The 26,957-nt window shown below is 38.6% G+C and overlaps 1 protein-coding gene across 1 annotated transcript in view; it reads right to left on the bottom strand.

The window, feature by feature from the left end:
- The window catches only part of LOC132784825 (protein toll), a 51,559-nt gene that overhangs the window by 9,473 nt on the left and 15,129 nt on the right, over positions 1-26,957 (bottom strand). Inside the window, exon 2 of the mRNA XM_060790697.1 lies at positions 9,359-9,500. The gene's annotated coding sequence lies outside the window, so the exon portion shown is untranslated. The remainder of the gene's footprint in view (positions 1-9,358; positions 9,501-26,957) is intronic.

Raw genomic sequence — 26,957 nt, 5'->3', positions numbered from 1 at the left:
CATGTTCAGCACTCATTACAACACACTACCCTTATGTCTTTCTTGAGCCGGGTATCACAACAAAGTGCCGTACTGGGTAAGAATTTCAGGCATGGCATTAAATGCTTTAAATATTTCTTAATGCCCTGACAGCTGGATTACAGAGTGCAGAGTGTTTTAATGTCCTCGGCTTTTAATGACGTTGACATTGCTGAGCGAGCTGTGCGCGTGTATTTTCCCCGCATTTCCAATTTTCGTATTACTTTGAGAGGTTGCCATCCCCGAAAAGTATGCTACAGTAATTGTAAGACTAGAGTTAAAGCATTCATCAATCAACTTGACTAATTACCGCAATTGCTGGCGTGCAACAACCAACAGCAAACAGTAAGAGCAATAGAACACACACACTAATACACACACACACACACACACACACATACACACCCACCCACACCCATTAATATACACAATAGTTGCAGTTGCATAACGTAAAAAGCAAATAAACTACAACTTGTTTAATAATTTCTTATTAAAAACTTAAGCGAAACGAAAAAATAATAAAACACTTGTGCAAGTTTGCTGCAAAGCACACACATACATAGAACACCCACACACACTCACTACGCACACACATACACTACACACTCGCTCTGCACTTACGTCTAGTGGCAAGTTTGCAGTTTGCTGGCCAAATGCTCTTTGCTCTGCTTGTGGTTTTGTATCTTTCCTGTGAGGCTCGCTGACTGCAACGAGTGTTGTGTGTGTGTGTGTGCGAGTGTGTGTTATGTGTGTGTATTGCCGTTGCGTTTTGGCAAAAGATTTCAATACTTGGAAACTTTTGTGAGCCAGTTGTGAGCCAATGTTTATGGCGCCCAACGTGGTTTACAACAATTTGCCTCCTCTCCCTCCGCACTCTGAAAAATTTCGTGTACACAAAAGTGCCAAACTGGCAGCTGGGACATGTTTATACACAGCACTGTTGCTGAGGAGGTGGTTCAAGAGAGAAGGGAGGAGGGATGAAGAAGAAGATGCAGCAGTGAAGTACTGGCATATTGGAATTGCCAGCTGAGTGAAGCCGTGAGCAAATATAACTCGCTGTACGTTCTGCTTATTGCTTTCGAACATTGCATTTCATCTCCCTCTCTCTGTCTCTCTGTCTAGTACAGTGAACACACAATATACTAAACACACACATCCTTTGTTTGCATTGCGATAATCATAAGCCTGTTGGCCAGCAATTAAATACAAATTAACAATTAATTAGCTGGATTTTGCTTTATCAATATTATGGCCAGCAGCAAGCCTAATGGCAGCTAATTACAGGAGCAACAACAAGAGCTACAGCAACAGCAGAAACAAAAAAAGCAAAGCTCAAAGCATAACTAAGCTGCTTAATATAATATGAGAATGGGCGTGGTCTTGTAAATTCTCCGCTGTTTTGTTATATATGTATCCGGTCTTCGACTTCTTCGATGCTGTTGAGCTCTTGGCGCTCTGCTTGACTGTAATCGGAGTGTTCATGACTAAAAATAAACTGCAAGCTGATTACGCAGCAACGCCTCCAAGTCCAAGACGTTGCCACAGCATCCAACTACAACAACAACAACATCGTTGTTGCTGCGGTTGAACGAAGCGTTCGTGTGGAACAGAGAAGAAAGAGAGCGCAAGCTACTTTGCAACATGCATTGAATTCTCATAATAGAATTTGCCACAACTGTGCGTGCAACATTTTGCCCCATGCATTATTATTTTGCCAACTCTGACTGTGAGATACATCTTTTGGCTGTGTTGCACCTTCACAGCACAGTTGTTCATTATGATAATTTGAGCCAGTTGGTAATGAGAGCTGCTGTTGCAGTTTAACAGACATCTAATGAGCTGTGTAAAGTCGAGGAGAGCACAACTTCAAAGCACAGCGACAAATCCATGAGATATTTTTTCGTGCCCACACCATCAGGCTCATTACTTTCAACGGAGAGGCTGCTGAGTTCATGAGTTGCATGCAACTAAGCAGATGCAAAATCCAGCAAGAAAGCAGGCAAAGAAAAGGGGTTAAGACCTGATTTGCGTTCGCCTGGAAAAACGAATGGTCTGCTGTGCTTGAAAGGCAGCGCATTGTCTGCTGGTGGAAAGAAAAAACAAAACCAAAGAAGAGAAGCGAAGCGAAAGAGAAAGAGCAAGCGAAAAGAAAGGCATGACCAACAGAGAGAGAGATAGAGAGAGAGAGAGAAAGGGCACACAGAGTGTGAGCAGTCACAAAGTGAAAGGCTTTGTAATGTCATTTGTCTGTTAATCATGTTGTCTTCTATAAGTTGCTGCAAACTTTTTTTGCATAATGCGCGCTCGTGCCCCAAGACAAACGCGCAGAGCAGAGCGCAGAACTTGTTGAGCTCTCTCGCTCCCTTTCAGGCGCCAGCACTTGAGGCCAGGCCAAAGACACTGGCCAACACTTTGTGCCGTGTGCGTGACGCATTCAAGCTTGATGGGCTTTCATAGTTGTGTTTACCGATGTTGTTGCTGCTGATGTTGCTATTATTATGATTATTATGACGAGCATTGTTTGGCTTGTTTACGCAACTCAAAGTCACTCGAATGGTTACTTTAGCGGTCGAGTCGCTGCTTCCTTGACTTGTTTTTAGTTTGTGGGTGGCAAGCCAAAAATTGATGTGAACTTTTGATTTTCTACTTTTGATTTGCCACTTTTGATTTCCCACTTTTGATTAGCCACTTTTGATTTTCAACTTTTGATTTGCCACTTTTGATTTGCTTCTTTTGATTTGCCACTTTTGATTTATGCTATTCCATTTCCATTTTATGCTACCTATTTACCTTCTAAATAATCTTTAGCTACTCTTAAGTTGATTGAATACAATTAAGCCAAAGCTTAAACTGCTTTTATGCTACGCTAAGCAGCTTTCACTTCAAGCACTTTGATTGTTGAAGCTTTAGTATTTGCCTTTGTCTATGATGATCTGTTTTCTGTTTTCTCAGACATTCTATCTATCCAGTTTTCACTAACCATTTCCTTAGGGCGTCACTTGCCATTTACTCCAACTCCAGCCACTCCCCAAGACTGGGCAACGTTTCCTCTTAAGCAGCTTACTAAATTTATGTGCAACTTCCACACGCACACACACACACGCACACTCACTCACACAGTCATTCACATAAATAAACAAGTTGAAGAGGCAGCTGGCAGCTAAATAGAAATAAAATAATAGACCTGCTGCTGCAAAAAGTAGTGGACACGTCTCCAAATGAAAATGTCGCCCATTGGCTTCAACAGTTTATTATGCAAGCGTATCCCCTGAAGCTGAAGGCTGAAGTAGAACTCTATATAGTCTGAGTCGGACTTGGAGTCGGAGTATACTTGGCATTGTAAATAATACAGCGTAATGCCAACCTGCCAAGTGTGGCCAGAGAGAACTTGGTCTGATTGTCAAGGGACGCACAACGCGTACACTTCAATTACGAGTGGCATGCACCAGCAGAAGCAGCAGCAGAGGTGGCAGTGGCAACGATGACAACGTCGAAAGACGCGCAGACAGCAGTGAAGAAGACAGAGTCGACTCGCAGTCGGCGATGACTTTGCCGAATGCCAAATGCCGCCTTTGGCGTAGCGCTGTCTTCAATCTTCTGGGACTGGTTCTACAACTACTTAATTTTGTCGTGGCCACAGCGCTGGGCAACCTCTCGCAACTAAACGCAACTCAACTGCCTTCAGTGCGTTCCCTACGTTCCCTGAGTTCTTTCTTGGGTTATGGGCGCTGCTTATACCCTGCAAAGGCAGCGCTTGTTTTAACCCTAGATGGGCCAGGAATTTATCGCAGAAAGAAATATGGCATTTACTGTGTTGTGGTCTGTTTACTTTAAAGTAAATTATTGAAAAAATTAAAATTAACATTTCAAGCGACATACAAATACAAAATTATTACTGAAAATTAATTTAAGTGAAAACTGATAGTGAATTTAATAAGAACAATAATGAAAAATTCTTATGAAAAATATGAATAGCAATGATTTAAAGTGAATGGCTTTAAAAAAGGAAAAGGTCAGTGAAAACTGGATAAATAGATTAACTGAGAAAATAGAAAAAAGAAAATCATACTTAGAATAAAGTAATTATGATTAAAACGGAATTCTAATTAAAAATGAAGTAATATAAAATGCAATTTCCAAGGGAACAAATAAATAATATTTCAAATGTTTTACATATTGTTTTTAAAAAGAGTCAACAAAAACCTAGAATAACATATGAATACAATTTTAATAATAAAATAATTAATAGAGATGAACTTTAAAAAATTAAATGGAAATGGAAATGTATTTATAGTAATATTGAATACCTTTTTATAGTTGTATTACTAAAGAATTATAATTATATTTTTCCATTAAAAATGAATTGTAAACATGAAACATATATATATTTGTAAAAAGAATACTAAACACAACTTTTCATAGTAGTTTGCTGCCTTCAAAAAACTACTAAAAATCAACTCCTGCTCTTCTCGGGTTAATTCAAACTACTGTCTTTAAGGTATTTCTTTCGTCGACTACTCTTGAAAACACTCTCTGACTGTTGCTCGTACTTTTGTTCTATGCTGCTTTGTGTGCCATTGTCCAGTGCTTGGGCCCTCATAATTTGCGCTTTGTTTTATTGCACGAGTTGCATGCTGCTTAATTCGCGGGCAACGCGATGATGTCCCATTGTCCATTGTCCATTGTCCAGCATACATTTACAGTTGGGGCGAACCGAGAACTGAGAACTACAAACTGAGATGCGAGCCCGCAGTTCTTATTGTTGCTTTGAAATGTGAGTCACGTTTAAAGTTGCGCGTTCGCTGTGCCCAGCCAGCATTTGTGGCATTTTGGGACCATAAATGGGGTTTGCTTTACAGCGTCTTCCGTTCCATCCTTGCTTGCTTGCAATGAGAAGTCTCGGAGCCCCATTTATAGCGCTAATTGTGCACATTTTGTAGCGCTTGTTATTTAGAAATGTGGACGACTTTCTTGTTCTGTTCTCGCTCTTGTTACAAACTGACTGAGAGAGAGAGAGAGAGATGGAGAGAGAGACAGACCTTGACACAAGTGAACGCAATGTTGGCATCTGTTTGAAAAGGGCCATTAGTAAATTTGGACAGCTGCCAATGGTCAATGGGCAATTTTATTGCCATGAAATCTATTAAGTCAGGATTAGCTGGCGATTGATGCAGCACTCTACTCAATTTCTATATGCGTGTAATTATATAAAAAGCATATCCAATGCATGAATACAAAAGCGTGAAAAATACCCTTTAATAATTAGTTCGGATTGATGATTTAAAGAGTGAAGTCAGTAAGAGAAAATTGTCTAAAGTAAACAGTGTTATAAAGACATCACATAAGCTTTAATTTATATTTAATTTATATATAAACCATGAATAAGACAAGTAAACAAACAAACATGTGTGAGAATGAGGAAATTGAGAATGATGAGTTAAAAACGGAAGTAAATTACAATATAAATTCTCAAAAGCAATCAGACATCACTTAAGCTTTATTTTAATTAAATTAAATAATCATTTCATCACATGTATTTATTGTAATATTGTAGAGTAACACAAGTTGTTCATTGACTAACGAACAAACATGTGTAATGTGTTGTGGCATATTAAAAATGCCAATATCATGCAATATTTATGTGTTGGCCAGGATTATTTGTGCATATTTGCGCTGATTGCATCCCATGGCGGATATTTAAGCACCGTCCCGACCCTCACACATCCATTACGTAAATACACACACACATTTGCAGTCACACGCAGCTGCAAACAGCGAACAGCTTCCGGTTGTTTATTCTATGCCAACACACACCGTCAAACAGATTCCTGTGCTCTGTGTGCGCGACTTCAAATCAATGGATATTAAAATAAAAATAATATTTTGCTAAAACGAAAACAATGCCAAATGTTTTCATTTCGTTTTCTTTATTTTTTTTTAGTCCGGTGTTTGATTTATATACATATTTTTTGGAGTTTATTGAAAATCTAGCATTCAAATGAATATCTTTGAATAGTTTCATGTGTTCGGCTTTTGTTTGTTTGTTGCAGACGCTGTTGTTGCATTAAAAATGCATAAATATGAAAGCGGCTTCGCATCTATCTGCATATTGTATTCTTTTGTCGGCTGATGATGTGTTAAAATCTGCGCTACATTCGCGTATTTATAGGGATATTAAAATGTATATAGCATTGCTTAAAATATCACCCAGAACGGAGAGCGGACCCCGGATCGCAACCGCAGTTGCAGAGGCGATAAATAAAGATTAAAATCTCTGAAATGTGCACAAAAGTGGCTGGCACTTCATTTCAATTTATGTATTTATTTTGTATATGTATATGCGGTGGAAGATACATACACAGATACACGCACACACTCATTTGCGCCTTGCAAAAGGATAAATCAAAAATCGTTGCATACTTTATGGCGAACGCCACAAAATAAGCGAACTGAAGCGCCACGTTTCAATTGCAAATGATTTAAGCTGCCAAGTCGTCAGGCAGCGAGTAAAAAGTGAAACAAGTTGCAAGCGGACCAAAGAAAATCATGCAAACGAGTAAATTCCAAAAATTCCATGGCCCACCAATGACATTGTGTATACGCACTGTAGCTGTGCCGCGTGTCCTTTGCCCGCGCGCGTTTTTATATTGAAATTCACAGCGTGCGTTGTGATTTTGTTTTCGTTTTTTTATGTACGTTCACTTTTGTCACGCTCCCTGCACGTCGCACTTTTTTTTATGGCCATTAAATCAGAGTGCAAATAAAAGAAAGTAAATAAAAAGAAGTTATAACCTTGGCAGGAGGTCGAAGCTCGGTTTTCCCCGCTACCGAAATGGAAAAGCAAGTGTTGCATGGCCTTTGGGCGTTCCAAATGAAATGCCGAAATGAAATGTTGTCATAAAAATGCGAAAATTCGTAAAGTGCATTTAATGCCCCCAAAAACTCAATGCCAGGGAAAATTGTATTGACGAAAGCACAAATACAATGTGTTTGGTATTAGAAATCAGCGGGATAATTATGGAGTAAAGCATACAAAAGGATGTGTGTGTGGCATAGTTTTTGGCATGTTTGTGACAGCTGTTTAAATTTTTTGGCAGCCATCCATCAGGCAATGGCCTTTTAATTACATTTTAATATTTGGCCCCACAACACAGCAGCAAAAAATAAAATTGCAATAACGCCATAATCGCTGCACGACGAGTTGTGGTATATACTATATACTAAATACTATATACTGTATGTGTGTGTGTGTGTGTGTGCACAAGCCAACACACAATTTGGCCTAATTGGTTGCCACAAAATGTCGGTGGCAGTTGCACACTCGGTTGCTGTTGCTGTTGCTGTTGCTGCTGCTGGCGACACATTTTGGAGAGCTGAAGCATAAATTTAGTTTATGCTAAATACGCATGAACATTTTGGAAATGCATAATAAAAAGCAATAAACAACACACACACACACACACACACGCACACATAGGATCAGCTAACGTTGCTGTTGCTGTTGCTGCTTTGACTCCTGTTGCCACCAACAGTTGCATTAATTAGTTATTTACCCCCTAACAACAACAACAACAACAACGAGCTTTGGTCTCTGTTGCGTGTTGAAACTATTTCATATGCAAATGTAAATTTAATGAGTCGTTGAAGCTGCTGTCCTTTCACATTGTGGGTGTTAATACGGTGTGTGCGAGTGTGTGTGCAAATATTTTGTTAATTTTTAATTTTAATTGCAGTCGCTTGTTTGTAATTTTTGCATAATTGTCTGTGTTTGGGGGCGGCGCGAATTGTGCGCTGACAGTCGGCCAATTAAATTATAATATTTATTGGATTGTTAGTCGCACCAAAAAAAAAAAATTATGCGAGAGTTCGAGTTCGAGTTCGAGCACATTTAAATGCCGCGCATTTTTCGAATTGTTTGCAAATAAACAACAGCAAATCATTTATGCAATGCGAAATGCGAAATACAAAATGCGAATTGAATTATTTATGCATTAAATACGCATAAAATCAAATGAATGCAAAACCAAAAACCAAAACGAAGTTTGCCTCTTCTTTTGACTTTTCTACTTGCATTTCAAAGTGACTGTGTGGCAAATGTAATTGCATCAGTGTCTCTTTCTCTCTCTGCTTCTCTTTCACTCTTTCACTCTGTTATCTTTACGTTTTTTAATTTTTGTGTTTTGGTTGTGCTGCTGAAATTCAATTAAGTGGGCGTCTTTCACCAACACAACACTACACTACACTACGCTACATGTGAAAAGAGTTTTGGTCAGTTGCGCTTCGCAATTTAAAATATAACAAATAGCTGCGTTGTACTCTGTAAATTTGCGGAAAGTGCCAAAAGGTCGTTTACGACATTTTAATTGCTTTACGTAGTATCTGGCATTCGATCAACGAACGCCGGCCTTGTGCGAGAATTTAATTAAATTCTTCAGCTCTTTGAGCCGCAGGATCGCACTTGACGCATAATTTGTCTAGCAGTCCAGTGTTGTGTGTTTTTTATTTTGGTTCTCTGTGTTGCAGCAATGGCAGTTACGAGTTTGCTTTTGGGGCACGCAAAAGTGTTGCATGCTGCAGGCTGTGTTTGTGCTGCTGCAAAGAATATAAATTGTTGTGCATGTTTATCTCACCAATGCAGCCAAAGAGAATGAACCATTTTTGCTTCATTTTGTTTGCATCTCCCACACACACACTTTCTCTATATATACGACTTTATATATATATGCATACATATGCATGAATAATAGTAACATAGCCCAGTGAAACCCACCAAATAAAATATATATAAAAATGCTGCCGGGCATATGAAAAATATAGTCTACGTTAGCTTCTAGTTTTGTGTGGCGTGACAGTGAGTGATAAAAGTTATGATCTCTTTGGGGAATTCACTGCGTAATTTATGGCTTTCAAGCGTATTAAGCAAATGCTTAAGGTGTGTGTCTCTCTCTCAGTATGCATTTAACTAGACGAATCAGATTAGATCATGTTTATGATACTGCGCCTTGTTGATGGTGTTTTTTGATTAAGATATTGGCAATAACGTTGGAGATCAAATTTGCTAATTTTGTGTTGATATCTCTGTTTATGTTTGTCACAAGAAATAGTTCTTTAAATTAAAAATATTCCTCTACTGCCTTAAATTATAATAAAGTTTGTTGCCTACTTTATTATAGCTTCGTTCTACTTTCTCAACAGTTATTTTAATTTATGCATTTAAGCAATTTATTTATCTCTTCTTTCTATATTTTTTTTTGCATTCTATTTTGTTGCAAAACAATCATTAATTATTGTTATTCATGCATATTAAGTGGCTGCTGAGATAATATTTATGTTAACTTACCTTTTCTGTTATTGTATGCGTTATCCCTTTTGTTTTTTCTCCTTCCTTCCTCTTTTTTCCGTTCCGGTGTGTTTGATTTGTTTCTTTTCACTCCTTTTACTGCAGCTTGTTGTACATTTTTAATGTATTTTTAAGCAATTTACTGCAAAAAAAAGAAGAGAAATGGAAAATAAAAAAGCGTGAAAAATATGTAAAATAGTCAGTAGAGAAGAGTAGGGCAAAAGTTGCCTAAAGAAAACGTAGTCTCTAGAGAAGATGTCGAGTGGAGGCATCTTATTAACATTTCAAATGAGCTACGTACAGAATGTGTGCGACTTTTCAACTTTGCCACTTTTGAGCTAGAAGTGGTTACAACACACACACATACGTACGTGTGTGTGTGTGTGTGTTGGTTTTATTATAGCACTAATTATGTCATACATATGCAAAAGTGGCAAACAAGGCGTCGACGGGACGAAGCGTACCCTCTCACAAGTGTGTATACATGACACGCTCGTGTAAGCCACTTAAATTTTAACGCATACCTAATGTCTATTCATGAGTGCCCTCACTCTCTTCTTATGCCACCTTCTTACATGTGTGTGTGTGTGTGCATTTAATTTAATTAAGCTCACTGCTACTTAGCATTGCATGGCCATGCATCTGAAAAACCATTTGCAAGTCAAGTGTGTGTTCTCTGCTCAGCCGAAGGTTGCAACACACATCGGTTAAGCTGCTGCCAAAGGGTTGAATTAAGGATGCCACTTGCCACATACAGCAGCACAAAAAAAAGATGGCGTCAAGTGCATGAAAAACGTTCCATATAAATTATATTTCATTTCCATCTAAATGATAATCTGCTGCAATACAAATATATGCCATATTTTGTGAAATACATTTTGCAATTATTTTCTGCATCATATTTCAAGCTATGCAAATGAAGTACAAATCAAATTATATTTAATTGGAATTCACATTTAAATAAATAAGCTAGAAGCTCTGTGGTTTAATATCCACTCTCTTTCTCTTTCTCTTTTTCATATTTATATTCATATTTCTTTGCACAACTTTAGGTTCCCGTTTACCCATTAGCTGAAAGCAAAGTTGTAAAGTAAAGCACACACACAAAACACAACAAATCAAAATTAAGGCAAAAATAAATCCTTTCAAATAAATAACAAATTTATCCATCTTCAACCCAGAAAGAGGTCAAACTTTGTAATTTCAGTTGTGTGTGTTTGTGTTTTTTGGAAATTCCAATTACTGTGAAACTGCATCAATTTAAATATTTTTGAGGCAGCAGCCTCATAAATATGAAATCACAATGTTTTTGTTTATTTATTTATTTCTTGTTGTTGTGCAAACACTTTGTCAACTCCCCCCAAAAAATAAATGAAAAATACTGTTACCATATGCAAATTTTCACTCAAGATGTAACAATTTTAGAGATTTTGTTCTTGATCTATTCATTGCAATTTGGAGCAGAGAATTTATTCATTATGCTAAGTATTTAAGCTGTTGCCACATAATGTTGCATGTTCATGCGAAATTAGAGTGAAATAAAAATGCATTTTGCATAAACTGAGCATTTCTAGCAATTAAATAGGTTGCTGCCTTTGTCCATACATAACATTTTGCGCATATATGTAGACAAAAAAACAGACATGTTATTACATGTCTGCTTTCTATGTATGTGTGAGTGTGTGTGTGCATTTGTATCTGTGTGTTTGTGTGGTATTCTGGTATGGTCTGAAAACCGCAGTCCATTGCTGCTGTTTGCTGTCTTTGTTGCCACATAATGTTACTGCTGCTGCTGCTGCACTCGAAACCAGCGAAGCATGCAACAAAACTCCACACATTCCCCCACACTCTCCCGCACACACATACACACACAACGCTTCATCCGTCTGTTTGTCTGTCTCCCTTTTTGCATGCATTTTCATATTGAAAATCACTCAAGTGGCAGACCGACAACAACAGCCGCGTGTTTTGTGTGGCAATTTCGGTTCTTTAGCAAAGCAAAAAAAGAGAAAAAAAGAATAAAAAATATACGTATGTAGAAATGAAGAAAACAAAAGCAGACTGACTGCATGTTAATGTTAATAGACGCACACTGTGGAGCCGCATAATGAGCGTCTGTTTAGAGCCAAAGTCTCAATGGATGTTAATAAAAGTCGAGCGCAAGAGGCACATGCATAATTTTAATAGTATATAGCTAAGGTATGTAACTGATTTAATGCAAGATGCAAAAAGCTGAACTAACGCTAGAGACGATTTATGGTACATTCAACTATCAGGAAATAATAATCTAGTATATTTAGTACTGCACTTTGAGATTAGTATACGTAGTATATGTTATATACCAAATAAAGGCAGTGATATATTTTAGTATTTTGGCATATTTTTAAATGTCCTTTGAATGTAGCATAAATGCAATATACCAAATATAACCTGTGGTATATTCTAGTATTTTTTGGTATATTTATTTGGTATTTTAAAGAGTAATACCGAACTTGTTTGCTTTTATTCTGTCTTGTTCAATATTTATATGATCGAAAATATAGCAAATATAACCTGTGGTATATTTTAGTATTTTTGGTATACTTTTTTGGTATTTTTAAGAATAATACCGAACTTGTTTGCTTTTATTCTGTCTTGTTCAATATTAATATAATCAAAAATTGTCAACTTTAAGATTCTTGTCTTTAGAACATGATTTTTTTCAACTCTGTGTCTGCATTTTATGTAGTGTATTTGCAGTTCGTTAACTGCTGTCTTTTCCCTAATGAAATGTGCAAATGTGCAGTTGCAAGAGCTCCCTACAGTTTTAATAATTTTTAACATGTTTGCCAGCCAAGTGTGTGTGTGTTCGTGTGTGAGAGTGTGCGTGTGTATTCGTGTGTGTTCTATGGTTGCACGCGCTCTGCATTTGTACATAATTTCATTGCTGCCGGCTCGCTTTTTTTTTCCGCAATTTATACAAAAGAATGGTGAAATGGGGGGAACAAAATAGAAGTAAGCAACAGCAACAGCAACAGGAACAGAAGCAGAAGCAGGCACTCAACTGCCCCACCCAGCAAAACGCTTTTAACCACTTTGCTTTGTTTTTTAGTTTAGTTGCTAATTTATTTGTCTAGATGTATGCATGCATTTGGGTCTCCCAACCAGACAGCAGACAGCAGCCAGCATTCAGCCAGCATTCATGCCTTTGTCTCGCTTTTGTGTGTGCCACATTTTGCAGCAGCAGCAGCATTCCCGGCTTTTTCGGGTAACATGCTTAAGCGCATCTGGCGGATGCAGTCGCCCTTTTTGTGCCCCACCCACATATCCACCACATTAACTTGTTCTTGCTTTCCAGCTTTAGCTGTAGCTGTATCTGTATCTGTTTCTCTTACTTCTATTTGCGCTGTGCTGTGCTGAATATTTATAAACTGTAAATTTGTAATTACGTATAGAGCTGCAGTTGCATCTGTATCTGTATCTGCATCTGTTTTGGACAAAATGTATCTTTTACAGTGTGTTGGCTGCATGTGCATAATTTTCGCTTGGCTGCCTTCTGCTCTTTATTCTGTTTAAATGTGCTGCTTCTAACAATGCTAATGAAGGAATATGAAACACAATTTCTCTTGTTGCCTAGAGCCATTCTTGAGGCTTTAACTTTAACTTGTGTAGAAGCATTCAAATGGCTGTAAGTGTGTGTGCTTGGCATTGTTATTGCTATTGCAATTGTGGCTTCGATTTCGCACCAGGAAAACTAAGATTGTTGTTTGGTTTTGCATTTCTCTCGTTCGCTTGGTAACCACATCTAACAAACTCAGTTCTAAGCATTCCCCACAGTTTGCTTGCATCGTGTTAATTACACATTGTGTGCCATCGTTGGGCTTCAATCGCCAAGTCAGCAAGTCAAACTCGCACGCATAAAACAACTTCCTTCCTTCTTCTCGAAGGAATTTTATGCGGCGCGTACATTAATCATTTTTCATTAGCTCACGCATGAGCTGAGCTCAGGCCGCCACATAAAGAATTCTTTACTTTTTTTTCGTGCGTTTGTTGTTGACTTTGGGACAGTGAGCTCCCAAAGTTTAAGTCAAAAAAAAAAAACAAAAATTCTTGCGGCCTTTGCATGTTCAACTTTAATTGAAATATATGACTGACCTCAAAACAACATGAAAAAATCAGCGTATGCTAAAAAAAAAAAAGAAAAGGTAAAAATAAATTTGCCCCCTGGACAAGAGCACGCAAAGTCAGATCCCATTTTCTATCCCATTCCATGTTGTTGTTATTCCTCTTTGCAGGTACATAAACTGCTCACTTGACCTTTGTGCATGTACTTAAGCAAGAAAGCACAACGAGAGCAAAGAATGAAAAAGAAAGTAATAAACAAAAAACTGCCAACAGTTCTGCGCACTGAACCTTGAAAGATTGTATATTTTATTTTAACCCACTTCCCGAAATAAAATGCAAAAATAAAAAAAGACGAAGGAATAAAATACGAAATTGGGAGAAAAATTCAACTTTTTGTTGATTCTTTGCTGCTGTTTCTTTTTTCCACTTCGCCTTTTGTGTTTCGCTTTGCAATCAATTGCGTCGTGCATAAATACTGAGCTGGCCGATCCAAAGAAATTGTGAAATTAACTGGGGACATTGCCGATCAAAAGTTACCTATGACTAAGTGTTTAATCCTAAGTTTAAGCTTGACAAAATTATCTAATAAATGTATCGTTGGGTTTCTTAGCAGTCTCTTAATATATCTAATAAACGTATAATTTTAATTTCATAACATAATTTTAAGGATAACAAAAGTATCTTATAATTGAATCATGGAACTTCTTCGGAGATTCTTGATTTCACAATATATCTTCAACTATGACAAAAGTATCTAAAAAGTGTTTTATCGTAATTTCATAACATACTTTATTCATTATAATCGACTTTCTTTTCAGTTTCCTCGTTTAAAAACATAGCTTCAACTATAACCATATCTAATCCATGTTTCTCTCGGTCTCAGCCCATTAAGTTCTCTGTACCACACCACAAGTGTATACCCACTTAATGATGCTGGGTCTTGGGTACAATAAAAATAAGAATAAAGAAAAAAAAACTGGCCAACGTCGCTCACTCATTATGTACAAGAGCTGCGGCAACAACAACTACAACAACAATGCGTTCGGCCAGTTGACGCGGAAATTTGCCAGAGCTTTAAATTAACAGCAATTTGTAGGGCAGGAAAATGAGGGGGAGTAAGGAATGCTTGTTGGTTAGTGGAGGGTGGCGAGGCGCAGAAAAAAAGTAGGCAGCTCTTGGGCAGCTCTGTGTGTCAGCTGTCATCGTCTGGACTTCATTTTATGTGCCGACAATTTCTCATTATAAAAATTACGGCGCCAGGACAACAGCAGCAACAGCATCAGCAGTGAAAGACAAACAAGGACTGCGACACTGATGCGTTCGCGTTGGCCAAAAAGAAAATGGAAAAGCAGCGGGGAGGCGGAGGCGGAGGGGGAGACAACTGCAGGCAACGTCATGACAAACAAGTCTGCATAAATGTCAACTGTCATGCTGGTGAAATTTGTTTGCTGTTCGCGAAAACTGTCAAGTAATTTATTGTCGGGCGCAACAGTACAAATTATTAACTTTAAATGGAAAAGTTGTTCAAGTAGTTTTCGGCTAAAGGCGAGCTCATTAGCGCCCTCTGTTGTCAGTTGGCAGTGTGCTGGACGTACGCAATTTGGTATTTGGCAAAACAGTCCAATAAATCATGACAGCATGTCATTAAGCAGCGATAAAGCTGTCATAAACAATGCAACACATAAATTTGCAAGACGCAGCTGGGCGGTGGGCGATGGGCGTGGCTGGAGGGGGTTAAATGATACATAACAATGTCAAATATGCAAATCACTTGCATTTCGCGATAAACAGTGTAATGCATAGCGAATTTATAGCGCATTGTTCGCCTTCGCCGTCGCCTTCGCCTTGAGCATTTAAAGCACATACTTTAAATTGCTCTAAATTGGCCACGTTGAGCTATCAAAAGGCTGCCAAATAAAAGTCAGTAACTGTGGAGGAAAACACAGAAATGGAAAACCGCATTCCATTTCGACTGTGCAAATTCTTTTGCAAAATAATTTTAAACGAAAAGTTGTTTAAACTTTGTTTTTGGTGCTGCGTGCCTTTAATGACTTAATTTGGAATGCAGCAAAACAAAATGCAAACTGCTGTTGCAAAAAAAAAAGAAGAAAGAAAATAATAATAGAAGAAGGGCACTTTACAAATTACAACGCAGTAAAAATTACAAACTGCAAACTATTTTGGTAACAAAAGTATTTGCGCAACATTCGCCAGAACTGTTGGAATACATGCAAGTGGCAAGTGGCAAGAAAGAAAGAAATCTAGGAAGCCAGAATGACGTGACGTGACGCAGCGAAAGGAGAGAGCTTCAATTACCTCTTCTATGCTAAATATTGTGGTTGTGTTGTTTGCGGCTGCATTGACATGTAAATGACCTTTAATTGATGGGCTAGCGGTATTGATTGAGTGCTGGCCACCAACAACAACACCAGCAACAACAACAACGACAACATAAAACTACTTAGAGTTTCAGCCGCAGAATTTGCATTTAGCTGTGGCAGACGGTCGAAGTCGAGACTTTAGTTTCAGATGCCTCGCCCTCGTCTAGGTTTTAAATTATTTACGTGCATGTCCGTAGCTTCATCTGATTGCGTTCGCTTCGAGTGAATTGTGGGTGAACGAGAGGTCGAGTGAGTGTGTGTGTTTGTGTGTGTGAATGTGTGTGGCAAAAGCGCAGTTTGCCAAAAGGTGAAATGAGAATTTATCGCAGTGAAAAGACCAAACCCGTGGCTTTCAATCTTTGTGCAATCCATGTGCTAGGCTAATGGCTTTTTCATGTGTCTGTGTGGGTGTGTTGTGTTGTGCTGTGTGTGTGTATATATTTCTGTGCGGTTCGCTGTCGCTTCAGCACTTCCGGACTGTGCGCCGGAAGTTTGCATGTTTCTGTATCATTGCTAAGAATCTAAAACGCGCTAAAACGAGCGCTTTAAAAAGCTAAAAACCCAACCAAAAGCCCAAAGGTTGCGCTTTATTGTTGTTTGTTTATAATCTACAACGTCGAGAAGGTGGGGAAGGCGGAGTCGAAGGGAGATACAACCAACCAGAGGCAGCGGCAGTGGCAGGTTAAATGGGAGCATGGTACGCTTTTTCCTCCATCCGTTTGTGCTAAAAGTAGTCGATAACATGTCATTTGAGCGTCGCTAATGTCTTCATTTATTTTTAGTATGTTGCTGCGCCGCACCTTCTCCCTCCCCTCTTCTGTAGCAAACTCCATGTAGTTTGCCCCAAATGACCTGCTGCTGGCGAAAACGTAGCTGACCATAATTGGACACGAGTTTGTGTGTTGTTTACACATGCATTTGATGGCCGCTTTTAACGTGTCAGTTTTGTGCGCTCACCGACCTCGCGTCGCTGCGTTTTGGCCCATTCGATTTGAGGTTAATGTGCGGTGGCCAGAACTATCCAACTGGAAGCTGAAGCCGCCAAACACACAGACAGACACACAAATGTAGTCAAAGCTGTAGGCAAAGCTATGGCTAAACAAGCTACAACTGTTCATTACACTTACAAAGAAGTAAATAGGTTGCCTTTCATTTTAGACTAATTTTCTACGTTTGTTGGGTTGAAATTTTGAAGAACAAGTTTCGAATTAAATACTTAAACTAATGTACAAATTTTATTGATTTCTTATTTTATTTAATTAGATAATATTGTTTCTGGATGTCATCATCAGAATAATATAAAAGTAAAATTCAACTTGATTTCTTTATTGTCTGAATTCATTCATTTTGTCAAGCTCACAGTAAAGAAAAAGTCATGGAACTGAAGAGTTAAACTCATATACTGATAAACTAATAACTATATTTAAAATATACTACAAAATACTACAAGTATACTACAGAAATACTACAAATATATTACAAAAATATTACACACTAAAATTTATTTCAACAATAGTATTTGAATTTAATAGATAAATTCAAAGAATTCTAAATGCCGTATAATTTTGATAGACATTCAAATACCTCTAATCTATGTTTAGTTCACACTTATGAATTGGATTTGCTTCTCATTTCTGTCAGTGCACGCTTACACTTCTAGTACATTGTATCTAACTTTGTGCTTTACATTCATGGCACGCACTTGCCGCATAAAAGCGAACGGCCAACTTCATCAATGTGGCTCTGTGGCTGTGGCGCAACACAACAAAAAAATTTGTTAGTCAAAGCGCCGATTAAGCCTAAGCATAAATGGCTAGTTGCACGTAAGGGCCAAAAGAAAGCAAGGCGGAAAAAAAAAAAAACAGAAATGAACTAAAGTGAAGTGAAGTGAAGAGTCCGCGTCCAAAGTTTTGTGTGGCAATCAACAAAAGTTTGCCAAAAACTGTGTACTAACAATTGTCACGCACACACACACACCAAGTTACTTGTTATACACAGCTTGGAGCCAGAGGCCAAACATTTGGCTCAAACAGCTGCTGGCTTATAGCAGCAGCTTCAGCGAGAGCGCGCGCGCTTGGCAAATGTGCTGCCAAATGGCCAAATGAGCAAATGGACGCACACGCAATCGCCACATTCAGATTCACATTCACGTTCACATTCACATCGAGCAAACTGGACAACGATGGCTATAATGAAGCTTTTGCTTTTCAACGTTTTAATGCCACAAAGTCCTGCCTCGGACTCGGCTCGACTCCGCTCGGCTAATTTCTCAATCAGCGAGCTAGTGTGTTAGCTACCAAAAATGTACTAATTGCGCTTATGCCAAAGTGTGAGTGACTGCCTATAGTGTGTGTGTGTGTGTGTGAGTGTGTGTGAGTGTGTGTGAGTGTGTGTTTATTTGTGTGCGTGTGAACGAGTGAGATGATTAAATATTACAGAAGTTAACCAATATTATGTTATGAAAGCTTAGCACGATTTCAACGCCAAGCAGCCAAAGAGACTTATGACTTTAAGAAAATTTGTGATACACAGCACAAAATCTTTGCCGGTTTTTCTGTCCGTCCATTCTTTTGAAAATCTATATTTAAGGATCTATAGAAGCTAGGGTTGTGAAACTTTTTAACAGCATTCTAAATGTATCAATGTATGTAATGCTTTATTTTAAAATTAAGTACAAATTTCCATCAGCTGTTAAAGAATCACAGGTAAAGTCCGTCTGTCCACTTCTTTTGATATTCATATTACAGAAACTTGAAGAGCTAGAGTTATGAGTCTTTGTGAGAGCTCTTTAAGCATATGACTATAGTTAATGCAACTTTTCTTTTTGTTTTTTTTTTTAGTTTTTGATATCCTAATCTGTCTGTCTGTCTGTCTGTCTGTCCATTAGCTTGTTGATATATAACTCAGGAACTATAAAAGCTAAAACTACCAAACTTTGTACATTATTGTAGTTTATCCTTTACTCAAATGTTGTTTACATTTTCTTAAAAAAAAAAACTCTTTGTTGGAATCGTATTAATGTTTTGTAGAGTCAATCTACAAAACATTTTGGCATACGTTCAAGCAAAGGTCACTGCCAAAATGCAAGAATGCAGTAAGTTAGACATAAGTGCTTTAGTGCACTCCACGCTAATGCTTCGACTCGTTATACCCTGTATACATAGCTTCTATATGCTTAACGTCGAAATCCATAAATGTAACTCAAGTCGCATGCAAATATGGGTTTGCCTCTGTATAAACTAGACACACACACACACACACACACACACACACACACACACACAGCGGCAAAGCAACGACTGAGGCAAGTACAAAGTTCAACGTTGCGCCAGCAAATGCCACAAAAGATGCGCTGTGCGGTTTAGTGTTGCAAGTGTCAGGCACTTAACTTCCACCGAGGTGCCGTCTCTGTCTCCCTCACACACACACACATACTGAGATAAGTGAAAAGGGGTAAAAAAAAGGAGTGAGTGAGAGCAAGAGAGAGAGAGAGAGGAGTGCAAAGAAATATATGCACGGAGTAAGCTCCGCAATACTACTGACAGTTCAAAAGGGCAACAAAGTACTAAAAATAGTGGAAATTACCGCAGGATATTCAAATTTCCACATAAAAAAAGGTGCTAGCGGTGAGTGGCGCCGCCTCCAACTGTGTTAGTGTGTGGCAACTTCAGTGGGGCTGCACATGGGGCATGCAAGTGTGGAAAGTTGCGCCATAATAAACCTCAACTCAAATGCGAGAATGGAGTATAAGGAAAGCAACAAAAAAAAAAAGGAAAGAAAGAAAGAAAAGTACTTTGTATCGGGAGTTGGCAGTTGCCGGTTGCCAGTTGCAAGTTGGCCAAAATGCTGAGCAGGACTAAGCAAAAGGGCTGCCAGCGATTTGGTTAGTGTGGAGAGGGCGGAAAGAGGGGGAGGAAAGAGTGGCGAGCGATAAGAATCGAATGCTTTTTGCATTGCATGTTAACACATGCAAATTGAAATGTCTAAATCATACACACACATGCACATGCACAACACTCACACACACACACACACAAAGCTGCCAGACACTTATACAGTTGCATTGGCCGAACGCTGCTGGCATAACTTAAATGGCAATTTAATTGCTGACCTCAAGGCGTTCAAACTATGCCGCATCAAAGAACGAAGAAAGGCGTGGCAAAGACGCGGAAAACAAAGAGAAAGAACAAAGAGCGGGTGAAATATTGAGAGAAAATGGGGAGGAAAAGATGAGTCAAAAGGGGGCGAAAGAGCTGGAGGAAAAGCAGACCGCGTTCAGATTTGATTCTAATATGCTTTGACATTAAAATGCACAACAGCAAAGTGTCACATACACACACACAAGCACACACACATACAATGCGGGGCATTTGAAATCGTTGAGGCCTCATTTTGTGGCATTTGCGGCTCGTTGGCAACGCAGAAGGGAGGCCTGTAAAATGCTGCGTAAATGAAATGAAATACTTGCGGTGCAAACTACACACGCCTTAAGCTGACCCATCTGCTGCGTCTCTCTCTCTCTCTCTCTCTCTCACTCTCTCTATCTCTCACCAGTCTTTCACTTGCCACACACATACACATATAATTAATTATTGTCGCAACATCATTTATCAGGCTGTGCAAGGACACATTTACTCGCAGTCTCAGTCTCCTCTCTCTCTCTGTCTTTATTTATCTGCTTGTCTCACTCGACAACTGACTTGACTGTTTGTGGCAATGTAGTTGCCCCTGCTGCTACTCATTCTTCGACTTCGTGTTGTTGTTGTTGATTATATTAAAGTGTTGTTGTGCAAGTGTCTGTGGCAGATTATGGTCACACTGCGCGACTAAAGCTCGAGCAAACACTTAAGCGAGCAGCAGGAGCTGCTTGTCTGCCTCGCTGCCTCGTTGCCTCGTTGCCTGGCTGCCGAGAGTTTAACCAACTCGACTCACTGACTGATGACTGACTGTCATGTGCGTGTGTCCTTTTTCCCGTATATCCTGCCTGCCTGCCATTCTGTTTTCTCCCAACGCACTAACTGTGTGTTTATGGCCATGAAAAATGATATTTTTAATATGTAGAAACAACTTTGAGCAGCGTGAGCTGCTTCGTGACTGTGCGTATAACTTGACTCAACTTGGCGAAAGTGTCAAATTGGGACGTGTACTTATCTTTCATTCATCTAATTTGAATTTAACCAGTTTCGTTGCGTGGAAAAAACAACCTAGCATAAAAGCATTTTCCTCGCGATTTAAGCTATTGTCAGCGATAATGCTATATTCTATACAGATTTACTCAAGTGGAGAATTCGTTCTATTCAAAAAGATCAACACAGTTCTGCATGTCAAAAATAAAACCAACTTTTTGATGCGATCTAAAAGATTAAAAACTTTGATGACAAATGATGCGGCATACGTTTTATCAGTTTGAAGTCGTTCAATCTTATATTAATATTAACAAATTAGGTTTATGTCATCTTGCTGAGTAATTTAATAAATAAAACTACTTCATTATAAGACTAGAAGAGCTATCATTCAAACAAAGAATTAATTGTTATCTATTTGTTGATATCAATTGCCAAAATTACTCCGATGTAAAAGCAAAATTGAAAGTTGAAAATTGAAATAAGAATTTATTTTAGTTATTATTCAGAAATTGAATCTAAATTTGAAATTAAAATTTATAAGAATTGAAGAAATCTGAAACCAATTTAGCGGAATAAATGAACAAAATTTTATTTGCAGTCAAGTAAAAATTAAAGCTTTAAATCTTCTCCATTTCTTTGTGCTGTTTAAAAGCTAAAATTACTCACACGAATATAATGAATAATCACTTTGACAGACTCATCTCAGTTATTATAAATGTAGTTTATTGAAAATAATGTGTCACGTAGCTTTAATGCGCTTTTCTGTACAGTAAGGCGTATTTTTTAATGACACTTTTTTGTGTTGCTGTGTTGTTTGGTGGCAAAAGTGATATATGATGTATTATCTTTAAGCCACATTATGCAGTTAATGTAAACTATTAAAATGGCAGACACCAATGCGCGGCAGTTGTGCCACAATTGATATGAAAATTAATTGTTTTAATATAACCAAAGGAGCTTTCGGCGATTAATTTAAAGAATGCGCTTTTAATCAGCAAAAATATGCACACTTTATATATATTTCGCATTGTATATACATCTATATAAAGAGCAAACAGATAAAGTGGAGTCTTTGACATTCCATGATGTTCGACGTTGTTGATAATGTTAATAATGTTTATCTGGTGGCATTTGGGGTATTTGATTGTTTAATTGTTGCTGCACGCTGCTCCACAATGCAAAATGTTGCTTAAATTGACTTAATTTTACACAGAGGACAGACAGACACACAACATAACGACAACGACGACGACGAATATTTATCAGCAATTAATTAGTCTGGAAATTATTGAATAACTACAAAATGAGTGGGCGTACATTAAATGCAATTTCCAGCTCATATTTTCTACGTTACACATACATTATGTGAAAATGATAAATTCATGTTTCATATGAAAGGAAGCCAGTGTGGTAATTGACTGGGCTCCGTCAACGTGTTGTGTGTTGGCCCTTTGGGCGGCAAAGTCAAAAAGGGAAGAGTGAAAACTTGGCCATGTTAATAGCAAACAGCAATTGCCCAGACAAGGGCGTTGCTGTTGGAAACTCTGGGGGCGGGGTGGGCGCAACTAATAGCAAATTCTGGGAGGCAAAAATCAATTTCAATGTTGACCAAAGCCTGGGCATAAATATTTCATAAAAAAAAGAGGAAGTTGCAGACAACGGACACAGAATGAAAGACAAACAATGTGCGCTACGGTCCTCGAGCTTGTGCCATGACCAAACCACACAGACCACAGAGCAGATACCAGAGATTCGGAGTTCACAGAATATATATATACATATATAGCGAGCGATATATAGATGGAGAGATATATGCAGACAAGTGCAGGCGAGTCTCGGTTGTCGCTCTGCATTTATTATTAAAAGCAGTGAAGAGAAAAAGGGGAAAGGAGAAAGGGCAGTGTGGAAACAATTGAAAATCAGCGCAAAGTCAAACGAAATGAAAATCCATAAAATCAGATTTCAAAATCGACAAACAGATAACCGTGCAATGCAACGAAAGAGAGAGAGAGAGAGAAAGAAGGAGAGAGAGGAGGTCAGGATACTTGACGCTGCTTGGGCGCCAGGATAAATGTCTGTCAAGTGCGCTCCACCTCACGATGGTCTTCAATCGTTGACTGCGTCTCACAGTTTTCTCCATTGGTTTTGCATTGCATTTTCAAGTTGTTTATCGTTGGCAACGCAACGCAACGTAACGCAACGGAGTGAAGCCTTTCGGCCAGACCAACGAACGTAAATCATTGACGAAGTGCTCAACATCGACGCCCGCTCTCATAAATTGTACAATTTATGTGCGTGTCTCAGCTATGAGTGCGTGTGTTAGTATGTGTGTGTATGAGTGGCGTGTGTGGTTGTTCGATCCATTTGGATTTGGGGGCGTATAAGTGTAATAATAATAACAATAATAATGGCTTAATGATTGTGTTCGTCATAAGCTGAGCTCTCGACTCTTACGTTTTATGAACCGAGTCGAGGCCAAGGATTTGTCAACACAAGAAAAGCATATTATATAAATATGACATAAAATACAAATAGAGCTTTCATATGCTTTAAAAGCTGCGTTTTATGAACTAAGGTGAAGCCAAGAGGATTTGTGAACAATCTTTTTGGATAGTGATGGAATTCTGATTACCAAAGTATATAGCACAAATTAGAATTAGAGCTTTTTGCTGCAAATGAGCTTTACATAGTCTTTCAGTAGCTTTAAAAGCTACATTTCAAAGGTCATCTAAGTCAGCTTTTATATATGATTTTAAAGCTGTATTTTATGAACAACTTTCGTCTCTGCTAAGTAAGTAACTCATATTATTCATATAATACTCGATCCTTAATATGCTTAAAGCCAGCTTTAATGTGCTTTTAAAGCTACTGCTTAGACTGTGTTGCCCCATCCTACTCTCGTATTTCCAATTTCTGTCTGGCAGTTATCTGATTGAATGATTTGCTGTTGTGGGCTCAGTCCAATTTTCGGTTTTATGTACACTATGCATTACGATACAAATATTCTAGCATTTGGCTATTTACGCTGGCCTGAGGCCTTGAGGGGGAGAAGGGGGGCGAGGCGCCCGATTTCATTGTGTTTATTTGCGTGCGGAAATGAACACATGAAGGCATACAAATGTAGCAGGCATAAAAACGCAATTACGCCCACTTCCTCCTGCCAGTTGAGAAAGAGAGAGAGAAGCATAGAGAGAGCACAAATCTGCTCATATTGAAGCTGGCTCATAAGTTCGTTTTTATAGCCGCACTGATTTCTATTTTAATATACATCTCGCTCACTCTAACTTCAAGTGTGTGTGTGTGTTTGTGTGTTCGATGAAGCAATAAGAGAAATAATACGTATACGCACATATCAACGTTAAATTATGTGAGTGCGTCTCTATGTGTGTGTGTGTTAAGTATATGTATATAAAAACGAAATGTCATAATACATATAACTGATACATATATAATAAACTGCTTGAGGGTAGCAAGAGAGAGGGGAAGGGGAAAAGTAACGGTAGCCGTAAACAATGTGATATCAAATGTTTACTTGCACACATGCTTAGAGGCAGCTGCCTGCTTGAAGAGTTCCTCACTCCCTCTCTCTCTCTCCATCTCTGTCAATGTGAGTTGCCCATGGCGGTCGCCAGCTTGAGCTGACAATCAAAACAGACTCTGATGCCTCTCATAGCGATTCTTTGAGCACTGAGCATGGTGTGTGTGTGTGTGTGTGTGTTGGTAATGCTGATGATGAGCTGCTCAATGACACGTGCAGAGACTCGCCTATGCGGCGTATGTGTGATATATGTATAATTTGTTATCGCCTCCTTTTGGCGTTTTATTTTTTCGCTTTCGCTCTCTTGCTTCTCGCTGCTCAATGTAATAATTTCAGGCTGTGTCGTCTGTTTAATATTTTCGCGCCTAATGAAAAGTAGATCCCCACAGCACAGCACAGCGCAGAACATCGCTCCTCAGCCATAAGCTCGGCAAGCCTCGTTGAGTGCTGTGGCAAAAGGCAACTCGAGGCTCAGGCATTTACATCATTTGTCACGACAGAATGCCACACACACTCTACTCTACACACTCTACACACTCCTCTCTCATCACACACATGTGCTTATCGTGTTTTTTTCTCATTTTTTTGGGATGATTTTTTTCGTAACTGATGTTGTTGTTGTTGCTCTTGGCAATTTGTTGTATGCTGATAGCAGATAAGCATTTGATGAGGTTTATTATTAAATTAGAGATTGTTCTTTATGCTCGCACCACACTCAACGTTGAACGCCCAACAACTTGGCAACTAGATTGGAGGCCGGAGTTTTAGCATTAAGCTGCTTATTGCGCGCAATCAGTGCAAAAGCCGCTTATGGATCCTTGCGAAATAAATCCAAAAAAAAACGGAAAAACTTTCAAATGAAAATGGCAACATTTTGCGCATTTATAATTTAAAATATGCATTGCATAAATCTCAATTATTTTGTTACGCATAAAAAAGTGGCGCATAAAGTATTCATTTCAGTCCAATAAAAGCGGGAAAAATGCGTTTCAAGTTTAGTTTATTGGCTGAGCTGGAAAAGCTAAATGCCACATGCAGATGATGTAATTGCAATACGATTGCGTAAATAATATTCAAAAGAGCTCATACAAAAAAATGTAAACTAATTAGAGAGACAGCATAAACGAGAGCAATTACATAACTGGAATTATATTTAAGCCAAAATGCGTATTGTGTGTGTATGTGTGTATGTGTGTAAGGAACAAAAGCGAAACTCAAGAGTTAATGGATTACTGTGTGATTCAAATTGAAAATTCCATTTGAAATGTAAATCGAAATTTGTAAGTGAAATGCGGAATTTAATTAGGGGCCGAAATAAATCCACAACAGACTTTTCAGCTCTGTTCTGATGAAGTCGAGCAGGAGAAGAGAACTTTGTATTGTTCATGTGTGTGTGTGTGTGTGTGTAATGTAATAAGTCTGTTTTAATAATTTAAAATATAAATTGCTACAAGCATACATGAGAGATATTTTAACCACAAGCAATTTAAATATTAAATGAGTATAAGAAAAAGGCACAAACACACATTTTAGAGATGCTGCCAAGTGCACACACACATACAGTTACACAATGTGTTGTATATGTGTGTGTGTGTGTACGATACATGTTAAACTTCTCATGCTACTGCTCAAATCCAAAGCGGCCTGCTGAAAAATCCCATCTCACAATCTCTCATCCGCTCTGCGCGTCACTTTCTCTTATTGCCTCTGCTCTGTTTCTCTAGCAACCGCAGCCACAGTTCTTGTCCCTCTGCTTCCTTTCCTCCCTCCTTCTCTCTCTCACTCTCTCTTCTTATTATTGTTGCCATTGCCTTCTGTGTGTGCGCACGTCAAGTCAAATAAATTTAATAACGCATACACATACGGTACAGAAGGCAAGCAACACATATACATCGCACACACGCAATGAATGAGCTTCGCATATGAAGTTACGCATACGCCAAGTGGGACCGAAAACAGTTGCCAAGTCGAGCGCTGCTTGTTAGGCTCACTGCCTCGCTGCTGCCTTTTTCCATTGTTCGAGCAGGAGGCCCAAGACGCGTCAGCGACCGCAGTTTCGCGTTCTGATAACAATGCAAATTCAAAACGTGGCGTATGCGCAATATTTTTGTGTTCTGTGTTGTTGTTTCTTGTTTTTTTTTAGCTTAAACTTAGCATACTTTTGTGCGCGAGCTGTTTACAGTTTTAAGCACTCTGGCAAATTGGTCATAAATATATACACACACAACACACATTCACCTTTTTTTTTTTTTTTTTGGTTGCCTGGCCTGCATCGATTTTATAGCCGGCCTTTTGCCAATTTTGCGACTGGCGTTTTAACGAGTCGCTCACATGGCGTAGCCATAAAATGCCTTTGCTGATAGCCACACAACCATAAACCTTACACACACACATGTATGCAGGCAGCCATTTACACATCATTTGACTTGCGAGCTGCTTCAAAATTATCA

The sequence above is a fragment of the Drosophila nasuta genome, chromosome 2R, assembly GCF_023558535.2.
Source record: "Drosophila nasuta strain 15112-1781.00 chromosome 2R, ASM2355853v1, whole genome shotgun sequence".
NCBI classification, from domain to species: Eukaryota; Metazoa; Arthropoda; class Insecta; order Diptera; family Drosophilidae; genus Drosophila; species Drosophila nasuta.
This window is presented reverse-complemented; position numbering and strand designations above follow the sequence as displayed.